The sequence below is a fragment of the Peromyscus californicus genome, unplaced genomic scaffold (genome assembly GCF_007827085.1).
Source record: "Peromyscus californicus insignis strain IS unplaced genomic scaffold, ASM782708v3 Scaffold_11__1_contigs__length_118956290, whole genome shotgun sequence".
Taxonomy (NCBI): domain Eukaryota; kingdom Metazoa; phylum Chordata; class Mammalia; order Rodentia; family Cricetidae; genus Peromyscus; species Peromyscus californicus.
Window position 1 is genome coordinate 17955735 of NW_026294402.1, and position 21975 is coordinate 17977709.

Here is a 21975-nt window from a genome sequence, read left to right on the forward strand (position 1 = left end):
GTTAAGCATTATATAGAGATAATTTTACCATGTTCATATAAAATCAAGCATTATTTCCCTTAGGGCATTTAAAATTTTTATTATATATATACTTATTTTTTCATAAAACCAATTTGTTATTCACTCACAATACCCAAAATATTATTTATAATTTTGTCACTGTTCTCTACCAAGAGTGCAGCTTTACACGTGCTGTCAAAGAGCAGTCTATTGGGCTGTCCAAGGAAAACTGACCACAGACCTAAATGAGTTGTTAACACTGAGAACTGACAACTGTCACTGGGCCTGGACTTTCACGGATTCCAATGGTATTCAGTGGCGTGGGAAATTTCTCAGTACTGGATTCTTTCCTGGTGGTTTCTGTTTCACTTTGTAGTTCCAACTGGCCTGGAACTCAGAGATCCTCCTGCCTTTGCCTCCCAAATGCAGAGATCACAGGCATGTGCTACCATGCTTGATCTGCACTGAATTCTATGAAACCAACTCAATTATGTCATTGACATTAATATGAATTCTCACCAATAAAGTTAACCTAAACCAACGAAACTACAGTTAGTGATATCAGTGACAGGACTATTGTGTGTGTGTGTGTGTGTGTGTGTGTGTGTGTGTGTGTGTGTTCGTGTGTGTGTGTGCATGCGTGCACTCAGGTGCATGCATATGGAGCCAGAGATGGACTTGGAGGGTTTTCCAGTATTGCTCTCCAATGTGTATTTTGAAGCAGGGTCTCTTGCTGCACTTGGAGCTCATTGATTTGTGTAAGCTCCAGGGATCCTCCCATCGCCGCCTTCCCCATGGCTGGGATTACTGATGTGTGCTGGTGTCCCTATACAGGGGTGCTAGGGATCTGAACTCAGTTCCTCATGCCTTTTGTGTCAGGCCTTTCCTAACTGAGCTGTCGGCCCAGTCTCTGCTGCAATCATTTTCACAGCTTGAGTTCTCTTTCAGCTCCTCTACCGCCAAAGGATTTCTGTCTCTATTTTGCCCAAAATGACCTTGGATTCTTGGACTCAAGAGAAATATAAATCACATGTTGACATTAAACTTTAATTTGAATATTAAGAAAACATTTATTTATGATGTCCAAAGGAATAGACAAAGGTATTCATTGTTGATTAGATTAAAAGTGTGGCTTACCACAGAATTAAATATTCTCCATCATGAACAATAATAATGATACCTGCTACAATACTGATGTCACTTGAGAAACCTATGCCCACTGAATAAAGGCAATCATTACATCCACCAACAATCTAGTTACTTTCATACAAGTTCACAGAGGAATCACATCTGGAGAGCAAGTAGATTCGTGTTTACGGTGTGGAAGGAAATAAGATGGTAATGTAGCACTTGCTGATTGTTATAGTACTGTTGTGTTTTGCATGAAGAGAATGTTCTGAAATTGGCTTTGATGATGAGTATGTGTAAGTGAAAACCATCTAACTGTACTCACTATAGGCAGACACTGCAGAGTATGTGTATTATAATCTGAATAAACAGGTTACTACAAAAATGCATTAGGAATTTTGATCCAACTTCTTTAGCATATTAATAGTATTAATCCACATTTAAACATTATGGAAACCATTACTGTATTTTCTTGTGTCAGTGAAACAGGAATTTATTTTCCTTGGAGTATCTGAAGATTTTACATTCTGATGCTTCCTAACTCACTCTTTCAAAAATCACCAACCAGAAATTCATTTCTAATAATGGCTGAGGAAAAAGCCCGATACAGTGATGGCCGAGCTTGGACAGGAACCTGGACTCTAGACCCAGGAGTGCAAAACAAGAAAAATAAGAGATGAAGAGGAAGGGTGGAGGGAGAGAAAAAATTACATATTTTGGATTCTGGAAACTTATAGGATGCATAGTGTTTGTTGCTCCAACAACTGATGACTGTAGGGCTGTGTGCAAACTTTACAAAGAACAATTCAAGTATCCATGGTGAGCAACAGCAAGTGTCCTTAGAAAGAAGACAGGAAAACAAAGAGCCACTAGAAAGCAGCTGATAAGAAACAGTAGAGAGTGCCATCAAAGAGGATGTTAGGATGGAGAGTATAGAAGCGGCCATGGTAATTTGAGACAGATGTGCTGTTTTTACACATAGCTCTCCTAGGGGCTCCGGCTGCTAATCTTAATGGCAAGCTGGCATGGCTTGGGACCCTGGTAGATTAGAGCTCATGGAGATCTGACCAGGAATGAGATATGAATGACACCAGGCCATTTCTGACTTGCTGCCAGTGGCCCTCGTTCAACATTATGCAGCTCTCCAGCCAAAAAATAGAAGCGGAAAACCCAAATTAACATGCACATCATGCTTAACAGGGCAGACCAAGCAAGTCACAGTGAGGAAACTCACCACAGTGCTTTAGATGAAATCCCAGAAAGACCTCCTACGATGATGTCACCTGTGACAGGGACAGAGGCACAGTTCCATCTCCTTTAACAGTCAAGGGTCTCTGTTCATGAAAGACTAGGATTCAAAACGGATTCACAACATCCACAAAAGAGAATTCCAGGATGAGCCAGTATGAAGCAGACCTAGAGATTGATTAAAAGACAATTTGCACAGATCTTCAACACTAACAAGGGTTAGTCAGAGAGGGAGAGCTGGGGGGAGGGAGGGAGGTGCTCAGAATAAGACAAACCCGACCAAGGAAGTCAGAGGACAATTCGTGGAAGCCAGGTCTCTACTCTTCCACATGTGGGTCCAGGTGAGCTAATTCAGATCATTAGGCTTGGTGACAGGTGCCTTTACCCCCTGAGCCATTCACTGGCACCTTTTGTTTGGTTTTCAGACAGGTTCTCATGTGCCCATGATAGCCTCAAACTCACCATGGAACTGAGAATTACCCTTGAACTCATGATCCTTACCTTCAACTCCCAAGCACTCGGACTATAGAAATATTTCACTTTGCCCAAGTTCCTTGTTGTTATAATATAGTTATGGCAGTGTATTACAAGGTCCCAGGAGACCTTGTGGATGTCAGGAAAAGGGAACCAGGAACCAGAGGTGATTTCTCTCTCCCCAGTAGACAGGTCTCAAGCTGGGCTATCTTCCCCCAATCCACTGGAGGTTAGAAGTCGGGGCACTATTGTGGCTAGATACAATCCCCAGCAGAGCAGGTTCTTTCCCTAGGAGAAGGAAACAGAGGGCCTTCTGCTATGTCCTTTCCTAGATGCTAATGGGTCTGCTGAGCTGTAGGCCCCCAGCTCTCCTGCTACATCCTGTCCCATTGCTTGCTCCGTCATAGGCATCTAACCTGCAGGGTTTCTCTGAAATCACTGGCTTATTCTGCCCTCGATAAACACCGCCCATTCTCAGAGGACTGCAGGCAAGGTCCAGGGAGACACACCAAAGTGAGGAGCGGACCTCCCCCAGTATTTCCATTTGGCTGCCACAGATCAGAACCCAAGTCAGGGTCCTGAACTGCCCTAATCTGTACTGGCATGTGGTGCAACTGCCTACTACTTTACTGGAGACAAAAATGGGGCTTGCATCACTTGGTGGCTTTGAGCTGGCACCCTGCTAGGCAGTGTGGCTGTCCAACTTGCGTCCTTGGCTGGTGTCCTGGCTAGTTTTATGTCAACTTGACACAAGCTAAAATCATCTGAAAGGAGGGAAACTCAATTGAGAAAATGCCTTCATAAGATCCGGCTGTAAGGCATTTTCTTTATTAATGGTTGATGAGGGAGGTCCCAGCCTATGGTGGGTGGTGCCATCCCTGGGCTGGTGGTCCTGGATTCCATAAGAAAGCAGGCAAAGCAAGCCATGGAGAGCAAGCCAGTAAATAGCACAGCTCCCACGTCCTCTGCATCAGCTCCTGCCTCCAGGATCCTGCCCTGTTTGAGTTCCTGTCCTGCCTTCTTTCAGTGATGACCAGTGCTGTGAAATGTAAGCCAAATAAACCCTTTCCACCCCAAGTTTCTTTGGTCATGGTGTTTCATCACAGCAGCAGTATCCTAAGACAGTTGAATAAGCCCTTCCAAAGGTCCCTTTGGTCCCAGGATTTTGCCACTGTAATTACATGGGAGGTTGGAACTATACTCTGGATAACCATTGCAAGCTTGTGCCTTAGCAAGGATCTGGCTAGTGAAGGGTAGTTGGCAAGTGAAACAGTTAATTCTTCATTGTTCTAGTGCCGCGACAGATGGGACATAAGCCTTTCATGTATTAGCCAAGTGCCCTACAGCCGAGCCATGCCCCCAGCTCCTAAACGTACAATTCTAGGCAACTGTTCAATCCACTGAGCTATGTCTGAAAAGACATGCTCAAACTCAATGCTGTTTCTTCAGGATCCTAAATTTGGGGGTTACAGGTGTATGACCATCATACCAGGCTAGACAACTTTAAAGTATCTTTTAAACTATTTTTTGTGCATGAGTATTCTGCCTGCATATGTGTGGTGTGTGTGCATATGTCTTATGTGTGCCTAATGCCCTCAAAGGCCAGAGGAGGGTGTCAGAGCCTCTGGAACTGGATTTGTGGATGGTTATAAGCCACCATGTGGGTGCTGAGAACTGAATCTGGGTCCTCTACAAGAGCAACAAGCATTCTTAACCACTAAGAAATCTCTCCAGCCGTGGTTAACTGACTTTAAATGAGGCCATGCATCTGGTGTAAAGTCAACCCTGTTGTGCTCGGCTCTTTCCCCAGGCCGCCACATGCTTGCACACCCACTAATGCACACATAGAGCGCTCTCAGCTTTGCTATGGACTCTGGATGGCTATTCTCGCTTGGGATCACTCGGAAGTGGGCAAAAGGGGTCAATGAAAAGACTGTCACCTGAGCAGGGAACCAACTGCCCCACAGGGAATGCTGGAGGTCTTATAGCTTTCATAGTGAGAGTCAAGAGACTGGTGGTGACCAGCCTCTGGGTACCACTGCATAGCTGCTGCCCTCATCCCCCTCGGGATAGGCATGACATGAGCAAGCATCTGTCTTCAACAGAGAGTAATTCCCAGGCTGTCTGAAATCAAAGGCCTTTCCAAAAGCTGGGAGATTAACCCTTCCATCTAAAAAGGGTCCAGACTTCAAAGACACTAGAGCAATGTCTCCATCCCACTTAGACACAGCACTGAGTTCCTATCCTTCACTTCATAGATGAGAGAGCCATGGCCCACAACGGGGTGATGTTGAGGGGGACTACTGAGATGAATTCACTCATTTGGCAAACGGTCACTAATACATACACTGTATCAACTGTTTTCTAGGTAGTAGTGAGAGAATGAAGTCTACATTCATCAGACTTTGAGAAGGAAGGAAACATTTTGGCATGGCTGATTCAGACAGAAAGCCGCTACAGATTACCCAAGAACCACACAATGACATGGAGCAAAATGAGGCAAGGGATTGGAGGCCAGAGAACTTTAGTCGACACAGAATTGACTGGATCAAGCTCTATCTAGGATCAAGTAGCTATCTAGGCAAGACCACCGCAGGCTGAGGGGTTCCTGTGCAGAGGCCATAGGAAACGACCATGCTTAGTAAGTCTAAAGAACTCAGACTGAGGCCTGTGTCACCAGAGCAGAGTGAAGAGAGCATGGAGAGCAGCAAAAGGAGGCGGAAGATACGGAAGCAAGAAGACACAGACGAAAGGCAGAGGCAGGAGGATGCTGAGTTTGAGCTGGCCTTAGCTACAGTGATGCCATGTCTTTAAATACAATGAAATGACATCACATCTTTGGATGGGAGGAGGTGGGACCAGAAAGGATCCCTCTATTCATTGTGAAGAGGCCAATGGGAAGGTGGGGTAGGAGGCCAGTCAAGGAGGAGAGGGTTGTAACAATCCTTGAAGAAGCCAATGGTGGCCGCTCTATGGTGGAAGGAGGCAGGTGAAGAGAGGTGGCCAGAATGTGAGGATACTTCAAAAGTAACCCCATGCTGGCCAGCCTTTCATATCCCCATCAGGCCTCTTCCATTCTGGGGTCCAGGATAATAGGGCAATGCTGAAGCAAAGGTGGCCCCTAGATGTCTACAAGCTGAGCAGGTGAAACAGGCTGGGTGACTGGCCTTGAGCAGAAGTGGGAGGTACAAGTCTCCAGCCTTCTTGGGGATTGGGGGGATTTAGTTCTAGGGGGCCTGTGGCCCTAGATAAAGTTTCTGGGTCTCAAGTCCTGGGAAAAGATGGAAGCATTGCCTGTCACATGCCTACAATCCCAGAAACTGGCAGGCTGAGATGGGGGGGATAGAGTACTAGCAACTCATGTTTTCTGTCGGCCAGGCAGGTCATAAGTCCACTCTTCTCCACACAGCTCATGCAGCATTACAGTCAGGCAGCTTAGCAGCATCACTAGTCAAAACTGTGACTCATAAAATGACCTGACTCTTCCTGATCCTAGTTCAGTCCTTGTGAAGGGAGGCTCTCCACATGCTGAGTTCAAGGGCTCCGTACAGTGGCCCTGCTCCCAAGCAATCAGCTATTGTCCCAAAAGCTGCTGATCCCAACATCATTCGGACCCACATGACACTCATGACAGTGCTCAGCACCATCAGGTCAGCAGTAAAGGAGATGCCACAAAAGACACTGAAACTCTGAACCATCAGGGTAGTATAATGATGAACACTGAACGTCCAAAGGCTAAACTCATGTCTAATTAGCCTGTTTCCTGGACCCTCCATCTGTGTGTCTCATTTGGAGTCACTAGGACCCACAGCTATCTGCCTCCAACTCTCTCACCACACTGAATTCTTAGGTAACAGAATTCAAACAGCCCTTATTATTGTCCATGATAATATTTTAATGATTTTTTTTTTTTTTTTTTTGGTTTTTCGAGACAGGGGTTTCTCTGTGTAGCTTTGCGCCTTTCCTGGAACTCACTTGGTAGCCCAGGCTGGCCTCGAACTCACAGAGATCCTCCTGGCTCTGCCTCCCGAGTGCTGGGATTAAAGGCGTGCGCCACCACCGCCCGGCCATTTTAATGATTTTTATTTTATGTATATTGGTGCTTTGCCTGCATGTGTGTCTGTGTGAGGGTGGCAGATCCTCTGGAACTGGAGCTACAGAAAGGTGTGAGCTGCCATGTGGATGCTGGGAACTGAACCTAGGTCCTTTGGAAGAACAGCCAATGCTCTTAACCACTAAACCATCTCTCCAGCCCCTTCATGATAATATTTTAACATGTCTCAGTGTTACCTATTCAAATCACTGCCTCTAGCCCAAAAGCACACTGAGCCCAGATCTTCAAGTCCCTTCCTCTGGTCTCTCTAACGGAGTCATCTTAAGCACAATGGCAAAAGAGAGAAGGGCTGGAGGAAGACTCCACGTTGGCTTTGTGTAGAGGCCTATAACTGGGAGACAAGAGAAGAAGCCTGTCTTGGCTCCCTAGAGCCCTCACTAGTACAGGCACATGACCTCCTGTTGCCACTGCACCCTCTGGGAAATCTCCAGGTTCATCTCTACGGTGACCATCAAGGAGAACAAGCTCGGGGCCGAGTGGGAGAAATGGTAGTGAGACTGTTCTCCCTACGTTCAGTTACAGTTCCGTTTCCTCCCGTCAGGCCATGTGGAACTGGCTAGAGCTTGTTTTCCTGTGCTTGCATCAACTTCCATACATTCTGACAGCTTCTAGCTTACTTCCATTCTCTTGTGGCATAGAGCCCCGGCCTTCCAGAGTCTTTACTGTTCTGGAAATGATGCCAGGAACTGCATCTACCTCAAAGCCCTGCTTGTGTGGAAGAGTTCTTCCAGGTACTAGCTTTTGCCATTGTCAGCTGAATTCCTACTTCATATTTCGGTGGCCTGCAGCACTTGTGGGCTCAGCTTCACATAATTATCACTGTTCCTACCATTACCACCCTTAGGAATGACTCAGGAATAAGCCCTGACATGACTCTCACTGCCCCCGCTGAAATCGGCCTCACATCTTCAAACAGACAAAGAAAACAGAACTCTTCTTGTGGACCTTACCAATATCTCTCTGAAGAAGATGCAGCAATAAATAATAAATTTAGTGTCTTTTTACCTCCAACACTTTCATGCATCTCCTTCTGTCCAATACACTGTCACCCTCCTCCTCCTGTTCTCCAACATGTTAACCCTCTCCTACTGTAGAATACACTTCATCAACCACCCCCCACTGTCAAACACACTTCCACCCCCTACTCTCCAACACACTTCCAACCCCCCACTCTCCAACACACTTCCACCCCCCACTCTCCAACAACACTTCCACCCCCCACTCTCCATACACACTTCCACCCCCCACTCTCCAGCACACTTCCACCCCCCACTCTCCAACACACTTCCACCCCCCACTCTCCAGCACACTTCCACCCCCCACTCTCCAGCAACACTTCCACCCCCCACTCTCCAGCACACTTCCACCCCCCACTCTCCAGCACACTTCCACCCCCCACTCTCCAGCACACTTCCATCCCCCACTCTCCAGCACACTTCCACCCCCCACTCTCCAACACACTTCCACCCCCCACTCTCCAGCACACTTCCACCCCCCCACTCTCCAACACACTTCCACCCCCCACTCTCCAACACACTTCCACCCCCCCACTCTCCAACACACTTCCACCCCCCACTCTCCAGCACACTTCCACCCCCCACTCTCCAGCACACTTCCACCCCCACTCTCCAGCACACTTCCACCCCCCACTCTCCAACACACTTCCACCCCCCACTCTCAGCACACTTCTACCCCCACTCTCCAGCACACTTCCACCCCCCACTCTCCAGCACACTTCCACCCCCACTCTCCAGCACACTTCCACCCCCCACTCTCCAGCACACTTCCACCCCCCACTCTCCAACACACTTCTACCCACCCCCCACTCTCCAGCACACTTCCATCCCCACTCTCCAGCACACTTCTACCCCCCACTCTCCAGCACACTTCCACCCCCCACTCTCCAGCACACTTCCATCCCCCACTCTCCAGCACACTTCCACCCCCCACTCTCCAGCACACTTCCACCCCCACTCTCCAGCACACTTCCACCCCCCACTCTCCAGCACACTTCCACCCCCCACTCTCCAACACACTTCTACCCACCCCCCACTCTCCAGCACACTTCCATCCCCCACTCTCCAGCACACTTCTACCCCCCACTCTCCAGCACACTTCCACCCCCCACTCTCCAGCACACTTCCATCCCCCACTCTCCAGCACACTTCCACCCCCCCCACTCTCCAGCACACTTCTACCCCCCACTCTCCAGCACACTTCTACCCCCCACTCTCCAACACACTTCTACCCCCCACTCTCCAGCACACTTCTACCCACCCCACACTCTCCAGCACACTTCCACCCCCCCACTCTCCAGCACACTTCTACCATCCCCCACTCTCCAGCACACTTCCACCCCCCCACTCTCCAGCACACTTCCACCCCCCACTCTCCAGCACACTTCTACCCCCCACTCTCCAACACACCTTCTACCCCCCACTCTCCAGCACACTTCCACCCCCCCACTCTCCAACACACTTCCACCCCCCACTCTCCAGCACACTTCTACCCCCCCACTCTCCAGCACACTTCCACCCCCCACTCTCCAGCACACTTCCATCCCCCACTCTCCAGCACACTTCCACCCCCCACTCTCCAGCACACTTCCATCCCCCACTCTCCAGCACACTTCCACCCCCCCACTCTCCAGCACACTTCCACCCCCCACTCTCCAGCACACTTCCACCCCCCACTCTCCCAGCACAGCTTCCACCCCCCACTCTCCAGCACACTTCCACCCCCCCACTCTCCAGCACACTTCCACCCCCCACTCTCACAGCACACTTCCATCCCCCCACTCTCCAGCACACTTCCACCCCCCACTCTCCAGCACACTTCCCCATCTCCCCACACTCTCCAGCACAGCATTCCACCCCCCACTCTCCAGCACACTTCCACCCCCCACTCTCCAGCACACTTCTACCCCCCACTCTCCAGCACACTTCCACCCCCCACTCTCCAGCACACTTCCACCCCCCACTCTCCAGCACACTTCCACCCCCCACCTCTCCAGCACACTTCCACCCCCCACTCTCCCAGCACACTTCTACCCCCCACCTCTCCAGCACACTTCTACCCCCCTCTCCAGCACACTTCCACCCCCCACTCTCCAGCACACTTCCACCCCCCCACTCTCCAGCACACTTCCACCCCCCCTCTCCAACACACTTCTACCCCCCACTCTCCAGCACACTTCCACCCCCCACTCTCCAGCACACTTCCACCCCCCACTCTCCAGCACACTTCTACCCCCACTCTCCAGCACACTTCTACCCCCCACTCTCCAGCACACTTCCACCCCCACTCTCCAGCACACTTCCACCCCCCCACTCTCCAGCACACTTCCACCCCCACTCTCCAGCACACTTCTACCCCCCACTCTCCAGCACACTTCTACCCCCCACTCTCCAGCACACTTCCACCCCCCACTCTCCAGCACACTTCCACCCCCCACTCTCAGCACACTTCCACCCCCCACTCTCCAGCACACTTCTACCCCCCACTCTCCAGCACACTTCACACCCCCCACTCTCCAGCACACTTCACCCCCACTCTCCAGCACACTTCCACCCCCCACTCTCCAGCACATATCACCCCCCACTCTCCAGCACACTTCTACCCCCCCACTCTCCAGCACACTTCCACCCCCCACTCTCCAGCACACTTCCACCCCCCACTTCTCCAGCACACTTCTACCCCCCACTCTCCAGCACACTTCTACCCCCCACTCTCCAGCACACTTCCACCCCCCACTCTCCAGCACACTTCCACCCCCCACTCTCCAGCACACTTCCACCCCCCCACTCTCCAACACACTTCTACCCCCCACTCTCCAGCACACTTCCACCCCCCACTCTCCAGCACACTTCCACCCCCCACTCTCCAGCACACTTCCACCCCCCCACTCTCCAGCACACTTCCACCCCCCACTCTCCAGCACACTCTCCACCCCCACTCTCCGCACACTTCCCCCCCACTCTCCAGCACACTTCTACCCCCCACTCTCTCCAGCACACTTCCACCCCCCACTCTCCAGCACACTTCACCCCCCACTCTCCAGCACACTTCCACCCCCCCACTCTCCAGCACACTTCCACCCCCCACTCTCCAGCACACTTCTACCCCCCACTCTCCAGCACACTTCTACCCCCCGACTCTCCAGCACACTTCTACCCCCCCACTCTCCAGCACACTTCCACCCCCCACTCTCCAGCACCACTTCCTACCCCCCACTCTCCAGCACACTTCTACCCCCCCACTCTCCAGCACACTTCTACCCCCCACTCTCCAGCACACTTCTACCCACCTCTCCAGCACACTTCCACCCCTCCCCACTCTCCAGCACACTTCTACCCCCCACTCTCCAGCACACTTCTACCCCCCACTCTCCAGCACACTCTAACCCCCCACTCTCCAGCACACTTCTACCCCCCACTCTCCAGCACACTTCCACCCCCCACTCTCCAGCACACTTCCACCCCCCCACTCTCAGCACACTTCCACCCCCCACTCTCCAACACACTTCTACCCCCCACTCTCCAGCACACTTCCACCCCCCACTCTCCAGCACACTTCCACCCCCCCACTCTCCAGCACACTTCCACCCCCCCACTCTCCAGCACACTTCCACCCCCACTCTCCAGCACACTTCTACCCCCACTCTCAGCACACTTCTACCCCCCACTCTCCGCACACACTTCTACCCCCCACTCTCCAGCACACTTCCACCCCCCCACTCTCCAGCACACTTCCACCCCCCCACTCTCCAGCACACTCCACCCCCCCACTCTCCAGCACACTTCCACCCCCCACTCTCCAGCACACTTCTACCCCCCACTCTCCAGCACACTTCTACCCCCCACTCTCCAGCACACTTCTACCCCCCACTCTCCAGCACACTTCCACCCCCCACTCTCAGCACACTTCTACCCCCCACTCTCCAGCACACTTCTACCCCCCACTCTCCAGCACACTTCTACCCCCCACCTCCAGCACACTTCCACCCCCCCACCTCTCCAGCACACTTCCACCCCCCCACTCTCCAGCACACCTTCTACCCCCCCACTCTCCAGCACACTTCTACCCACCCACTCTCCAGCACACTTCCACCCCCCCACTCTCCAGCACACTTCCACCCCCCCACTCTCCAGCACACTTCCACCCCCCCACTCTCCAGCACACTTCCACCCCCCACTCTCCAGCACACTTCCACCCCCCACTCTCCAGCACACTTCCACCCCCCACTCTCCAGCACACTTCCACCCCCCACTCTCCAGCACACTTCCACCCCCCACTCTCCAGCACACTTCCACCCCCCACTCTCCAGCACACTGTCCACCCCCCCCCACTCTCTCAGCACACTTCCACCCCCCACTCTCCAGCACACTTCCACCCCCCACTCTCCAGCACACTTCCACCCCCACTCTCCAGCACACTTCTACTGTAGAACATACGTTCGCACCTTCTACTCTTACTTTCCAACACTTTCATTCCAGTTCCTACTGTCCAACATTCCTCACCATGTCCTACTGTGCAACACACGTCCACCTCCCCTCCTAGTCTCCACACACGTCCACCCCCCCCCTAGTCCCACACACCACGTCCACCCTAGTCCCCACACACGTCCACCCCCCCCTAGTCCCCACACACTCCACCCCCCCCGTCCCCCACACACGTCCACCCCCTCCTAGTCCCCACACACGTCCACCCACACCCTAGTCCCCACACACGTCCACCCCCCCCTAGTCCCACACACACGTCCACCCCCTCCCTAGTCCCCACACCACTCCACCCCCTCCTAGTCCCCACACACGTCCACCCCCCTAGTCCCCACACACGTCCACCCACCCTAGTCCCCACACACGTCCACCCCCTCCTAGTCCCCACACACGTCCACCCCCCCCCTAGTCCCCACACACGTCCACCCCCTAGTCCCCACACACGTCCACCCACCCCCTAGTCCCCACACACGTCCACCCCCCTAGTCCCCACACACGTCCACCCCCCCCCTAGTCCCCACACACCCACACCGCCTATCCCCACACACTCCACCCCCCCCTAGTCCCCACACCACGTCCCACCCCCTAGTCCCCAACACGTCCACCCCCCCTAGTCCCCACACACGTCCACCCCCCCCTAGTCCCCCACACACGTCCACCCCCCCTAGTCCCCACACACGTCCACCCCCTAGTCCCCACACACGTCCACTCCCCCCCCTAGTCCCCACACACGTCCACCCCCCCCCTAGTCCCCCACACACGTCCCACCCCCCCCTAGTCCCCACAACACGTCCACCCCCCTCCTAGTCCCCACACACGTCCACCCCCTCCTAGTCCCCACACACGTCCACCCCCCCCTAGTCCCCCACACACGTCCACCCCCCCTAGTCCTCACAGACGTCCACCCCCCCCTAGTCCCCACACGTCCACCCCCTCCTAGTCCCCACACACGTCCACTACCCCCTAGTCCCCACACAACGTCCACACCCTCCAAGTCCCCCACCTAGTCCACACACGTCCACCCCCCTAGTCCCCACACGTCCACCCCCCTAGTCCCCACACACGTCCACCCCCTCCTAGTCCCCCCACACGTCCACCCCCCCTAGTCCCCACACACGTCCACACTCCCCTAGTCCCCACACACGTCCACCCCCCCCTAGTCCCCACACACACGTCCACCCCCTCCTAGTCCCCACACACGTCCACCCCCTCCTAGTCCCCCACACACGTCCACCCCCTAGTCCCCACACATGTCCACACCCCCCTCCTAGTCCCCACACAGCTCCACCCAACCACCCCTAGGTCCCCAACACGTCCACTCCTAGTCCCCACACATGTCCACCCACCCTCTAGTCCCCACACACGTCCACCCCCCTCCTAGTCCCCACACATGTCCACACCCACCCCCTAGTCTCCATTGTACCTTGCACACTATGCCATGCCCAAGGCTTTATCCTTGCTCCAGGATTGGAAGCTTGGGGGAGTTTTTCTGCTGCTGAGAAGGAAAGATGAAAAAATTGAAGAGGTATAAAGTACAGATGACAGAAACTGCTGGAATACCATTTCTCATGGGTTTCTCTTTAGTGAAACAGATGTGAGCTGCTGCTCAGACTCTTCCCATTCCAATTAAACTGCTCTGTTTGACATCATATAACGTGGTTGGGAGTTGTCCAAATACGGTACAGTGAGTACGTGGAAGCTGTGTCTTTACCTGGTTTGGGAATTGGAGTAATGCTGGCATTCTAGAAGGTATTTGGTAATGCTCCTTCCATTTCTTTTCTTTCTTCTTTGAAAAACTAATTTAAGAAAGACTGGCTGTGATCTTCCTTGGAAGTCTGGTAGAATTCTGCTGTGAGCCCATACGGGCCTGGGCTTCTCTTTTGTAGAGGCTTCTCATCACTGTTTCCAGTTCCTCTATGCTGTGTCACTTTGCACTGTGCTCTACTTTAGAGAAGCTTCCATGTGCTGCTGAGTACACGTCTATTCTTGGTGCTTGAGTGGTTCACATGATGTATGCTGTCACTTAATTCTCGTGTTTCTGTTTATTTTTTGTGCAGATGCCCTGTCTACTGGAGAAAGTGGTGTTCTGAATGGAGTTAATCTTTTTTTTTTTTTTTTTTTGGTTTTTGTTTGTTTGGTTGGTTGGTTTTTTGTTTGTTTGTTTTTTCGAGACAGGGTTTCTCTGTGTAGTTTTGCGCCTTTCCTGGAACTCACTCTGTAGACCAGGCTGGCCTCGAACACACAGAGATCCACCTGCCTCTGCCTCCCAAGTGCTGGGATTAAAGGCATGTGCCGCCGCCGCCCACCGCCCCGCCGCCCCGCCAGCCGCCGCCCGCGCCGCCCCGCCGCCGCCGCTGCGCCACTGCCACCACCACCAGGCAAACAGTTTGTTTCTGTGTTTTTGGTTTGTTTGTTTCTTTTTTAAAGGTTTATTTATTTATTTACTTACTTATTTATTTATTATGTATACAGTGTTCTGCCTGCACGTCAGAAGGGCACCAGATCCCATTACAGATGGTTGTGAGCCACCATGTGGTTGCTGGGAATTGAACTCAGAACCTCTGGAAGAATGGCCAGTGCTCTTAACCTCTGAGCCATCTCTCCAGCGCTAACCTGTGTGTTTTGACTGAGGAGTAGAGGTCACTAATATTTAATGTTATCATTCTATGGTGTGTTGATTGCTGTCATGCTGGGTTTTTATACGTTTTTTGTTGTCGCTGTTTCTCTTTGTGTTGTGAGTCCCATGTTGTCCTTCAGTCACTATAGCTCTGTGTGTTTTCTTTCTACCTGGCTCTGCTTACTCCTCTCTCCAGTGTGAAGTCTTGCTTCCAGTGTTCTATGCAAGGACAAGTTTTGCGGAGATGAATTCCGTTAGCCTGTTTATATCATAGAGTTTTCCCCCTTCAACTATGGTACATGGTTTTGCTGCACAGAGTAATCAAGGTTAGCATTCGTGATCCATGAGAACTGAAGTGCACTATTCCAGGATTTTCTTCCTGGCTTTTAAATCTTCTATTTAGAAACCACCTGTTTTTCCAATGGATCTTTCTTTATATATGACTTGTAATTTTTCTCTGGCTGCTTTCAGTACCCTCTCTTTGTGCTGTATGCTTAATGTCTGAAATGCAATATGCCATAGGGAGCTTCTTTTCTGGTCTTGTCTGTTTGGTGGTCTGTGTGCTTCTTGTATCTGTATGAATGTGTTTTTCCTTAATTTGGCCAAGTTTTCTTGTATGATCCTGTTGAAGATCCGGTCTATGCCATTGTCCTGGGATTCTTCTCTTTCATCTATGCCTATAATTTGAAGATAGGGGATTTTCATGGTATCTGACAATTCTTGCATGTTCCTTTTACATGTTATTAAATATTTTCATACTCTTTGCTTGAGTGGTGTCTTAGTCAGGGTTACTATCGATGTGATGAAACACCATGACCAACACAACTCTTATAAAAGAAAGCATTAAACTTGGGCTTGCTTACGGTTTCAGAGGTTTAGTCCATTCCCATCATGTTTGGGAGCATGGTAGCATGCAGGCAGACAGACACAGTTACTGAGAGTTCTACATCTGGATTTGCAGGCAGCAGGAACAAAGAGACACTGGGCCTGGCCTGAGTTGGATGCCTTCTGTATCTGTCTTCATACATCTCTAACCAATATGAGCTCTCTGAAGAACTATGGGTTGTGACTTGCTGTAGAAGGCTTTCCTAAATTCTTCATATTCATTAAGCTTCTCACCTGTCTGGGATCTCTGACGTCCAATAAGTTGTGACTTGCAAAAGAAAGCTTTTCTACATTATTTACATTCAAAGGGCATCTGTGTGTGTTCTCTGATAAGCAGTGAATTTTGACTGAGCAGAAAGCTTTTTGTACTCCTTACAGTAAAGGATTTCTCCCCGTACATATTCTCGGATGTAGGGTGAAGCTTGTCTTCTGGTAGAATCTCTCCCTGCATTCCTTGCATTCCCAGGGTTTCTCAGCTATATGAGTCCTCTGATATAGTTTTGGCCTGAGAGAAATATCTCCTGCACCTTTTATATCCAAGAGAGTTCTCACCTTATGAATTATCTGATGCATGAGTTCTGACTTACAGAGAAAGCTTCCCTTCATCTTTTATATTCAGAGTCTCTCACTTATGTGCAGTCCATGATGTACAGATACATGACCTGTGGGTGAAAGCTTTCACATTCTTCATATTCATAAGGCTTCTTGCCTGTATGAATTCTCTGAAGTCAAATGACATCTGACTTGTTCAAGAAAGCTTCATTCATATGGTTTATGACTCATGTGATTTTTCTGATGCACAGAGCTGTGACTTGCAAAAGAGAGCTTTCTTGCATTCTTCACATTATTAAGGCTTCCAACCTACATGAATTCTCTAATGTACAGTGAGTTATGACTTGAAGTTAGCAGTTTTCTTGCATTCTTTACATTCACAAGGCTTCTTCCTATATGTGTTCTCTGATGAAAAATGAGGGCCAACTTCAAATCGAATAGTTTCCTAACAATCTGTAAATTCATAGGCTTCTCCTTATTCTAAGATTTCTGATGTTGAGTGAGGGCTGACTTACAATAGAAAGCTTTCCCATATTTTATATGTATGTAAGGACCTTAAAGTGTGTAAGATTTCACACCATTAATCCCAGCACTCAGGAGGCAGAGGCAGGTGGATTTCTGTGAGTTTGAAGCCAGCCTGGTCTACAGAGCTAGTTCCAGGACAGCCAGTGCTACACAGAGAAACCCTATCTCAGAAGAAAAGATTTATGATTCCTGCTGAGCTGTGGCATCTGGTTATACATTTTCCCATATGTTTTATGGTCATAGGATTTTCTCCCTTAGAGGATTTTCTGTTGAACTTTTAGTTCTGCCTTGAGACATAAAAAATATTTATATTCCTTATACTCATTAGGCCTTTCCTAGTACATATATCCTAATGTTTTCTAAAGTATAACTACTTAATAAAAGATTTCTCAGAATAACTATATTTATACTATATCTCTCATGTACATATTTACCATTTTCAGTTCCATCTGTTAATAGAACATTATCCTAAACACATTAAACTTAATGGTTTGCTTACTTATATTTTTTATGTTTGGGGCATTAAATGCTGCCTTAAAAAAGGACTTCTAACATTTATTGAATCTACTAGAGGCATCTCGAATATAAAATCTCTTGATGTGTAAGATTACACTGATTTTTGATGGATATCCCTCATCAAATATATTGAGTATAACATCATGAATCTTGTATCTTGTTATGGAGACCAAGATGGTCAGGACATCAGAGGGCTGAAATGATATAATTATAAAAGTGCCAGGTTTGGCGACACTTCTCTGAAATGCCAATCACACGTTCTCAGTTGTCTTGTTTTCTTCCCAAGTTCCTTTCTCTTTACCCTCATGCTTACAATCTATACTTTGTTTCCAACTAGTTTACAAAAGGAAAAAGCTGGCTCTTCTCCAGCCTGCAGCTCCTGCAGAGTTTCCATTCTTTGTGTTCAGATCTGAAACATGGTTGGAGAGTTCACAATAATGTTTTACCTAAATCAAGTCTTCATTTGATGTTCTGCTTTATTGATTCCTATTTGCCACAAGTCTTTTTCTGGATTTTCATAGCTGGTCTCAACCCTGGCATTCACTTTATAAACACAGAAAATGATATTAAAAATACCACCACCCGGGGTTGGGGATTTAGCTCAGTGGTAGAGTGCTTGCCTAGCAAGCACAAGGCCCTGGGTTTGGTCCTCAGCTCCGGGAATAAAATAAAATAAAATAAAAACCACCACCCAAGAATCAGGTATGATGTGCCAAATTTGGAAAATAGTTATGTCCAATTTAAACTGAAATAAATAAACAACTCCTTAACACCGAGTTCAGTTTACACTCTTCTTAAAATAAAACCTCATACCTACTTTTTTCTCTCCTCCTAGTAAATATTCTGAGCTCGATGTCACTATAATCCTCATATGTTTGATTCACTTTTCTTACAATGAATGTAAGAGGACTTTAAGAGTCATCTGTGGGCATGGAGGTACACGCCTTTAATCCCAGCACTCTGGAGACAGAAACAGGTGGATCTCTATGAGTTCCAGATCAGCCTGGGCTACAGAGTGAGTTCCAGAACAGTTAGTGCTGTTACACAGAGATATCCTGTCTCAAAAAACAAAAAAAAAAAAAAAGAAAAGAAAAAGAAAGAAAAAAGAAAAAAAGAAAAGAAAAAGAGTTGCCTGTGTGATTACTATCAGTATCATCACCACAGTTATAAAGAATAATCAGGATCAAAAGCAAGTATTAAAAGAATAGCAACTGCTTAAATTAAAAGAGAGTGAGAATTTAGATACAGTGACTAACCAATAAAACCATCTAAGTCAGTGGTTCTCAACCTTCCTAATGCTGCGACCCTTTGATACAGTTCCTCATGTTGTGGTTACACCCAATCAGAAATTATTTTCGTTGCTACTTCATAACTGTAATTTTGCTACTGTTATGAATCATAATGTAAATATCTGTGTTTTCCAATGGTCTTAGGGGACCCCTGTGAAAGGGTCACTCCACCCTCAGAGGGTCACAACCCACAGGTTGAGAACCACTGGATCTAAGTGTTATATAGGATTGAAATTTTTAAAAATCTCAGAAAATATACTTCAACAGCAGAAACTGGGGAATGTGTTAACATGGAGAGCTCTCTTCAGAAACTGCATAAAGCACGTCTGAGTCACAGGACTAGCTATCTACAGGAACAGTTTCGGTATAAAAACAGTTCATCACAACCAACATCTGACGCGCTCTTCTTGCTAATGCCCCTTGTGCCATATGCACTAACTGACCTGGGAGGCATCGAACTGAGGCTTCTGCTGTGGTCCATGGCCCGAATCTAAGCTCCCACTTAAAGACGTACTCTGGTTTGGTCATGCACTGTCCTGCAAATGGGAAATAATACATCAGTTTTGTTAACGTGCTAAGTGAGGTCCCACTTAGCACCATGACAAGTGAATCAGAAACTTTCACAAGATAGAATTTACTCTCACATTGTCCACCCACTGGACTATTACCCTCAAGTGGCATTAAACTGCATGATAAATAACCCAAAATAAAGATCTGGAGACTATTTAAGATAACAGGAGATAATAAAAGAGAAAATACAACCAAATTGGAGAGAAAACTCCATTAGGGCACATGGAACTCAGAGAAAGAAATAATTATTAAAAAAAAAAAAAAAAACCCAGAAAATTTGCACGGAAAGAGCTCAATTTTACAAAAATGGGAAAACAAAGCCAGGCACAGTGACAGAGTCACTGGGAGAAAAAGGCTGGCAGATCTCTGTGAGCTCAAGGCCAGCCTAGACTACATGATGAAACCGGTCTCCAAAGAAAGAATCTAAAAAAGGAAGAACAACTCTCCAAAGAGACACAAACATAGAAAAAGAATAAAAAGCAGATTCTATAGCTGAACTGATGAGACAGAGAAAAACTCGAAAGCAAAATGACTTTATTCTTAAATACCTCAGCAGATTCAGAAACGGAAAACACAGGAGGAGTAATTGACCTTCTGATATATAATAATGGACAATAAGGAAGCATACACTAGGAATGTTCCAGAAGAGAAAGCACATGAAAACATAGTTTCAGCAAGAGAATTTTACCATCACAGGAGAGATACACAGAGAGACTCAAGAAACTCAAGGATCCTCAGTAGATTTGCACAGTTCCGTCAGACATCGAAACTAACAAACTTCCTCTTAGAGGATTCTATAGCCCTCAAGAGGTAAACCTAAAGCGCCTTATAAAGGAACAGCAAGCAGAGGCCCTGGAATTTCCCACCTATAACCTTACAACCAGCATTGCAATGCTTTTTTCTTGGGGGAAGGGGTTCAAGACAGGGTTTCTCTGTGTAGCCCTGGCTGTCCTGGAACTCACTCTGTAGACCAGGCTGGCCTCGAACTCAGAGATTCACCTGCTTCTGCCTCCCGAGTGCTGGGGTTAATGGTGTGTGCCATCACCACCTGGCTTGCATAATGCTTTTAAAACTATATAAAGTATAAGTTTAAGGCTAGCCTGGGCTACAAGAGACAGTTTCAAAAGACAAAGAAACAGAGGGAAATGTAGGCTCCTAAATGGCACATGAATATCTGCCAGTTCTTAGAAAGGAAACAATGCACTGGTTCTGAACGGGAGAGCAATGCGCTTCTGCGCTTCAGAATGGACGCGCTGTGGCCACAGAGTGGGCAGAGGTGTTCCAGCAGCTACTGGGTGTTAAATGAGACTCAGGTGAGTGTTGTGATGTGCACCTGTTTCAAGCTACCTGAGAGGATGGGACAGAAAACTGAGCTCAGGGCCAGTCTGGACAAAGAGTGAAATCCTGTCTCAAGCCCAGAGTGGGGCATCCATTTTGTAATGCCTACATTCAGGAAGCTCCATCATGTGTTTGAGGTTAACCTGGGCTACCCAGCAAGATCCTGGAGAAGAAGGAAGACACAGACATAGAGCCTAAGACCTTGGGGTGGTGGCGAGGGTACACACTGGGGGATGTAGGGGCACACGCCAGTAATCCCAGCCCTCTGGAGGCTGAGGCAAGAGACTGCAAGATCAAAGTCAGGCTGAGCAACACAATGGAGGCCCAGGCCAGCCTATGCTTCAGAGTAAGACCTTATCTCAAACAAACAAATAAATAAAATTAGTCATGGACACAACTGTCTGTAGTCCAATCACAGATCCAGTACCACTGACGAAGAAACATGTAAAAAACTCTTAACAAGGGCTTGTGAGATGGCTCAGTGGAGAAAGGCCTTTGCCACCATGTCTGATGAGCTGATGCGATGTCGGAGGCCCATGTGATGGAGAGAACCAAGTCCTACAAGCTGTTTTCTGACCTCAACATGTTCACCATGGCATACACACCATCTCCCCAATAAATAAATAAATGGAAAAAAGGGTTATCATTAAAACTTTTTAATAAAATAAAAAATCAAGAGGAACAGCACATCAAGATTATAAACTACATGTTGTGGTTTGAATGAAAATGGCCCCCATAGGCTCATCGGGAGTGGCACTGTTAGGAGGTGGGGCATTGTTGAAGTAGGTGTGGCCTTGTTGGAGGAGGTGTCACTGGCCTTCGAGGTTTCAAATGCTCAAGCCAAGCCCAGTGTCTCTCTCTCTTCCTGCTGCCTACTGATCCAGATGTAGAATTCTTGGCTCCTTCTCCAGCACCATGTCTGCCTGTGTGCCACCATGCGATAATGGACTAAAACTCTGAACTTGTAAGCCTGTCCCAGTTAAATGTTTTCCTCTATAAGAGTTGCCATGATCATGGTATCTCTTCACAGCAACAGAAACCCTAAGACAGTATGCAAACAGGACCATGTAGTGCACACTGTAATCTCTGCACTCAGGAGGCAGATGCAGGAGGATCAGAAGCTCTGCTTCATCCTGTCAACATGGCAGTCCAGGTTACATGAGACACTGTCTTTAAAAAAGAAAATTATAAACTATAATCATGTGATGCATACCAGGGTTT

The 21975-nt window shown here is 48.7% G+C and overlaps 1 protein-coding gene across 2 annotated transcripts in view; it reads right to left on the bottom strand.

Moving 5' to 3' along the window:
- LOC128120594 (zinc finger protein 25-like) overlaps nt 1–21975 on the bottom strand; it is a 97322-nt gene that overhangs the window by 65806 nt on the left and 9541 nt on the right. The window contains exons 3-4 of one of the 2 annotated variants that reach the window (XR_008221911.1): nt 19290–19382; nt 2363–2544 (exon numbers count right to left, since the gene is read on the bottom strand). The gene's annotated coding sequence lies outside the window, so the exon portion shown is untranslated. The remainder of the gene's footprint in view (nt 1–2362; nt 2545–19289; nt 19383–21975) is intronic. The other variant, XM_052754753.1, reaches the window with a different exon arrangement.